Source organism: Gracilinanus agilis, chromosome 2 (assembly GCF_016433145.1).
Source record: "Gracilinanus agilis isolate LMUSP501 chromosome 2, AgileGrace, whole genome shotgun sequence".
NCBI classification, from domain to species: Eukaryota; Metazoa; Chordata; class Mammalia; order Didelphimorphia; family Didelphidae; genus Gracilinanus; species Gracilinanus agilis.
In genome coordinates, this window is record NC_058131.1 from 330,009,285 (window position 1) to 330,015,347 (window position 6,063).

The 6,063-nt window shown below is 34.2% G+C and overlaps 1 protein-coding gene across 1 annotated transcript in view; it reads right to left on the bottom strand.

Moving 5' to 3' along the window:
* PAPPA (pappalysin 1) overlaps positions 1-6,063 on the bottom strand; it is a 293,056-nt gene that overhangs the window by 185,179 nt on the left and 101,814 nt on the right. The gene's annotated exons all lie outside the window — the stretch shown is intronic.

The window sequence follows — 6,063 nt, forward strand, 5'->3', positions numbered from 1 at the left end:
CTGTCTCTACTTCATAATGGTTGCAAGATTGAAAGGGTGAGATAAGAGATATAGAAGTGCTTTGTACTTCCTGAAACATTGTCAAAACTTAACTGTTATCTTCAGTCCTAACCAAACACTAATTATAATGGCATGTGAGGAAGCCATATGAGAAATTCAGATTTCTCAAGAAGCAAGTGAGGAAGGCTCTTCTTGTATATTGATCATTACAGGAAATGCGAGAAAAGGCCTTCTTAAATACTCCAAGGAATGTGTGTTCCCATCAGTGTAGAAGGCCACAATTCCTCTCTTCCTTCTCATCCTTTGAGATCTTGTTCTTATCTTTCAATAAAACCTCCAAAAACAATCCACACATTTTATAAATGTCTTGGGATTTTGAGGTCCACATAATTCTCTGGAAATCTGTGGTGGCACACATACAACTTTAACTTCTTTTAGAGATTAATATTTAAAATAACTCAAAGAGGAAAATAATGCAAAAAATGCAAAAGATGGCCAACAGTCATGTTACCCCCATAAGATGACTGAGAAGACACAAATTCCAACACATCTACCTACTTTCTCTTTTCTATGTCTTAAGGAGAATAGTTTATGTATGAACTAAGAATATTCTTGATGAAAACATGAAAAGCAAATAAGCAGATTTTTGTAAAAAGTCTTCTCCAGAAAATCTAATATCTACATAGTCACATAGTAACTGAGACAGAATAAAGAGTATTAGATCCTACTGTGTCTATTGTTTATTGGCTTAAAAAAAGCACAATTTTTTAAAATGTATTTGGTCAGGCCCAGTTTTTTTTCCAATACGATCTTTTCTTTGTACCCATTTAGCTGTTTATTTTATTTTAAGAATAAGTTTTAATTTTTTTTGCATCTTTTCTTTTTAAAACTTGGGTTACAAATTCTATCTCTCCTTCCCACACCTTTTCCACCAAGAAGGCAAGCAATATTATATCAACAATGCACGTGAAAACTTCTAAAATATATTTCCATATTAGCCATATTTCAAAAAAGCAAGAACAACAAAGGGAGAAAGTTATACTTCAATTTGCACTCAGAGTTTATCAGTTCTTTCTCTGTAGGCGGTTAACATTTTTTTTTCCCTCATGAGTTCTTTGAAATTGTCTTAGGTCACTGTACTGATTAAAATAGCCAAGACTTTAACAGTTGATCATTATTACAACATTGCTGTTACTGTGCACATGATCCCTAGATTCTTCTTTTGTCATTTTGCTACAATTCATATAAGTCTTATCATGTTTTTTTTTTTGGAAGTACTCCTCGCATCACTTTTCATAGCCTAATAGTATTCCATCACATTCATATGCTACAACTTATTCAATCATTCCCAAATGATGAGTACCTCCTTAATTTCCTATTCTTTGCCACCACAAAAAAATTACTATAAATATTTAGTACAAAGAGGTACTTTTCCTTTTCCTTTCATTTCTTTGAGATACAGATCTCATATTTATATTGTTAGGTCAAAGAGTACACACAGTTTTATAGTCCTTTAGGTCTAGCTCCAAATTCTTCTCCAGAAATGATTATACCAGTTCACTACTCCATCAACAATTCATCAGTGTACCTATTTTTCCTTCATCCTCTCCAGCATTTGTCATGTCTGATAGATATGAGGTGGTAACTTAGCATTGTTTTCACTTGTTTTTCTTCTAATCAATAGTGATGTACTGTTTTTTTTTTCATATGACTGAAGATAGCTTTATTTTTCTGAAAACCATCTGTTTATATCCTCTGACCATTTATCATTTGGGGAATAGCTCTTTTTTTAAAAAATAAATTTGATTCAGTTCCATACTTGATATATATTTGAGAAATAAAGCTATAACCAGAGAAACTTACTGGTAAAATTTTTTATATTATTCCATTGTCTATGGTTTTAGCAAAATATAGTCTCCCTGATTATCACTTTTAATTAGATCTAATTTTGTTTTGTCTGAAATAGTGATTGCTATCCTGTCTTTTTTCTTAGTTTGACTGAAGTATATTCTTTCCTCTTTGAAACAGTTCCAATGAGAATGAGGTTTAAACATTGCCTGCTACTTTTCCCTTCCCTCATTTCCACTATAAAAGTTCTTAAATGCCTCTTATGTGAGAAAAATTTCCCAATTTTGCCTTTCTCTTCCCCCTTCTTGCAGTACATCCATCCATTTCATTCCTTCTTCCTTTTTTTGTGAGATTATTCTAACATAATTCACATCCATTCCTTCTGTCTATATAAACTCCTTTTAACTATCCTAATAATAAGGTTTTTAGGAGTTACATGTGTCACCTTCTCATACAAGAATATAAACAGTCTTTCTTGAGACAGACAGCTTTGATTACTTTTTGATATTTACCTTCCCCTCTCCCCCCTTTCTGTTATGTCTTGTGTTTGGATGTCAAATTTCCTATTCAGCTCTGGTCTTTTCATCAGAAATGCATGGAAGTCCTCTATTTCATTAAATATCCATTTCCCCCCTGAAGGATTATACTAAAGTTTTGCTGGGTAAGTAATTTTGTTGTAATTTGATCTTCTTTGCTTCTAAAATATCACATTCCAAGTTCTTAGCTCCTTTAATATGGAAGCCACTAAACCTTGTGTGGCTCTGACTGAGGTTCTATAATATTTGAATTATTTATTTCTGGTTGTTTATTTTCTCTTTTACCTGCGACTTGTTGGATTTGATTATAAAATTCCTGGGAGTTTTCATTTTGGGATCTCTTTCAGGAGCTTATCAGTAGATTCTTTCAATTTCTGCTTTACATTCTGGATCTAAGATATTGGGGCAGTTTGCTTTGATAATTTCTTGAAATATAATGTCTAAGCTCTTTCTTTTATCACAGATTTCAGGTAGCCTGATAATCATTAAATTATCTCTTCTTTATATGTTTTCCAAGTCAGTTGTTTTTCCAATGAGATATTTTGCATTTTCTTCGATTATTTTTTATTCTTTTGACTTTGTTTTATTGTTTCTTAATGTCTCATGGAGTCATTAGATCCCACTTACCAAATTCTAATTTTTAAAAAATCATTTTCACTTTTTTATTTTTAAAAAATTTTCTATGATTCATTTTCTTTCCCTCCTCTCTTCCCACTCCCCTCCCAGAGGTGATAAGCAATTCCAGTGGGTTATACAAGTATTATCATTTGATACCTATTTCCATATTATTCACTTTTGTAATAGAGTAATCTTTTAAAAACAAAACCTCAAATCACAAACCCATATGAACAAATAATGTGATGTTTTTCTTCTGCATTTCTACTCCCACAGTTCTTTCTCTCAATGTGGAGAGTATTCTTTCTCATAAGTCCCTCAGGATTGTCCTGGATCATTTCATTGCTACTAGTAGCAAAGACTATTACATTGGATTATTCCACAATGTTTCATTAAGAAATCATTTTTTTCAGTGAAATTTTGTACTATTCTAATTTTGAATCAATTATTTTTTTCAATGAATTTTATGCCTCTTTTACCATTAGGCTAATTTTAAAAATCTATTTTCTTCAGCATTTTTTTTTGGTTCCTCTTTCACCAAGCTGTTAATTCTTTTCATAATTTTCTTCTACTGCTCTCATTTCTTTTTCCCAATTTTTTTTCTTGGCCACTCATCACTTTCTTTTACTCTTCCAGGAATTCTTGTTGGGCTAGATTCCTATTATTGTCATTATTATTATTATTAATTATTATTATTATTAAGGTTTTGCTTTTAGCTGTTTTTGCATCATCATATTCTTCTGAATTTATGTCTTGGTCTTCCCTGCTATTGTGATAGCTTTTATGGTCTAAATATTTTGTTGTTGTTGTTGTTGTTGTCGTTTGTTGTTTGTTCATTTTCCAGCCTATTTCTTGATTTTGAACTTAATGTTAAAGTTGGGCTTTGCTGACTTAGGGGTGGGGAGGCACTGTGCCAAGTTTCAGGCTTTTTTTTTCCTTTTTTTTTTTAGCTACTCTTTTCAGAGTTAATTCTGGAGGTCTGGAGGTTTTTGATGCTTCCGAAGTAGTGTGATCCTGGGAGAAGTTTGATCACTGCTCTCCTGATCTACTCTCTGGTCTTTATTCAGGAAGGGCCTTTGGTCCCATGCAGCCAAATGCACTAGTGTTCATCCTGGCCCTGGAACTGAAACCCAAAACTGTATATGCCTGATAAAATTGCCAATCAGTGACAGCTGTACCCAGTGCCAATAATGAGTCCCCTGAAATCTCTTTGAGATTAGTTGTCTGTCTCCCTTACCATCTCTCTGCTAGAGCACCCAAAGCTGTTAATGATGCTACGGCTGTTATTGTCACTGCATGAGTAGACTCTGGACAAGCCCCCATTGTGGTATTATAAACTTCTCCTGCTGACCTTCTAAGTTTTTTTAATGCCAGAAAAAAATGTTTCACTCTGACCTTTTGTTGATTCTGTCACTTCAAAATTTGATTTGAGGCATGGAAAGTTGAGTTCAGCTGCATTGCCTCTAACCTGCCACCTTGCCCCTACAATTTGATCTTATGTGTCATCACTTCCATACATAAGAACCAAGCACTTCATGAGGTAGCAATATCCAATTATGATAGTTCTATTATCTCAGCCAAGAAGGGTAGGCCAATATATAAAAGTCAGAAGATCTGTTCCTTTTCATTCTAAATGTTGTCCTTTCACCAGTTGCCTCTACAAGTATTTTAAGGATGGTTAGTTTAGCTAACTGTCATAATAAATTTTCAACAGGCTTATTTTCTCCTCAACTAGTCTCCTTTACACACTTTGTAAGGTCATACTGCTTTTGATCTTCTATCATCTTCTGGTCATGTCTTGTAAATAAATCTGAATTCTAAACTGATTTTGTGTGTCTTTGACCACCAGGGCTCTATTCATGGTAAAAAAAAAATAAAACATTTGCTGCCTGAGGTAATTTCTGTTTGGATTTCTACCCACTTCCATCCATTTCCATCAGTTACATTTCTTTAAGAATGATGACTGTCAATGAATTCTGCACCCCCATTCTCATGTCCATTTCTAATTTTCTGAAGTTGACAACTTATTTAAACATGCCAGGTTGTTACTGCCATAATTGTTGCAGTTTCTTCTCATCTTTATCCTTTCTTCTAATTTGGTATTGATTTTGACCTTTGCTCTAATTAGCTTATGATCTGATTGCACACCAACAGATGATTCTGAAATGACTACATCAGTAAGCAGTTGTTTCCTGTCTATTAAAATGTATTTGAATTTTATTTGAGGAGGATGTCATTGGGTGCTCAATATGCTCACCATCTTCCAAGTAATTAAGAAAGTAATCATGCTGTAGAGCATAAGGCTTTTGAGTATTTGGAAATCCTTCTGGTTCCTTCCATTTTTTAAATGTTGAACAGTACTTTCCAAAATAATTCTGGCCTTTCGTACACCCACTTTCATATGGAAGTCACTGAATATAGAAGTATGAGCATATCTCATTTATTGCACTCCACTTTATTGTGCTTTGTAGATACTGCATTTTTGTTTACAAATCGAAGGTTTGTAGCAATCCTGTATTGAGCAAGTCTATCAGTGCCATATTCCAAGAACTTGTGCTCATACAATGAATCTGTCACATTTTGGTAATTCTCTTTTGCACTATTATTACATCTGTTCTGGTAAGCAGAAGTCTTTGATGTTATTATTATCACTGTTTTGGGGCACCATGAACTATGACCATATGAGAATGAACTTAATCAATAAATGTTGTGTGTGTTCTGACAGATCCACTGACTGGTCATTTTCCACCACCACCACCCCCCACTTCTCTCTCTCTCTCTCTCTCTCTCTCCTCAGGTTTCCTAATTCCCTAAAACACAACAATACTGAAATTAGGCCAATTCATTAGCCTACAATGGTCTCTTAGAGTTCAAGTAAAAGGAAAAGTCAAGCCATAGAGCAAACATCATTATTGGCTTCCTTTAAGAAATGGCCATGGGGGCTTCCGGGTTAAGATGGCGGCAGAGTAAGAAGCAGCTCTAAACCTCTCCTGACCGAAACACACAAAACTCCTCAAGGGGACATAAAAACAAGTCCAGACGAACGGAGGAACCCCACAACAGG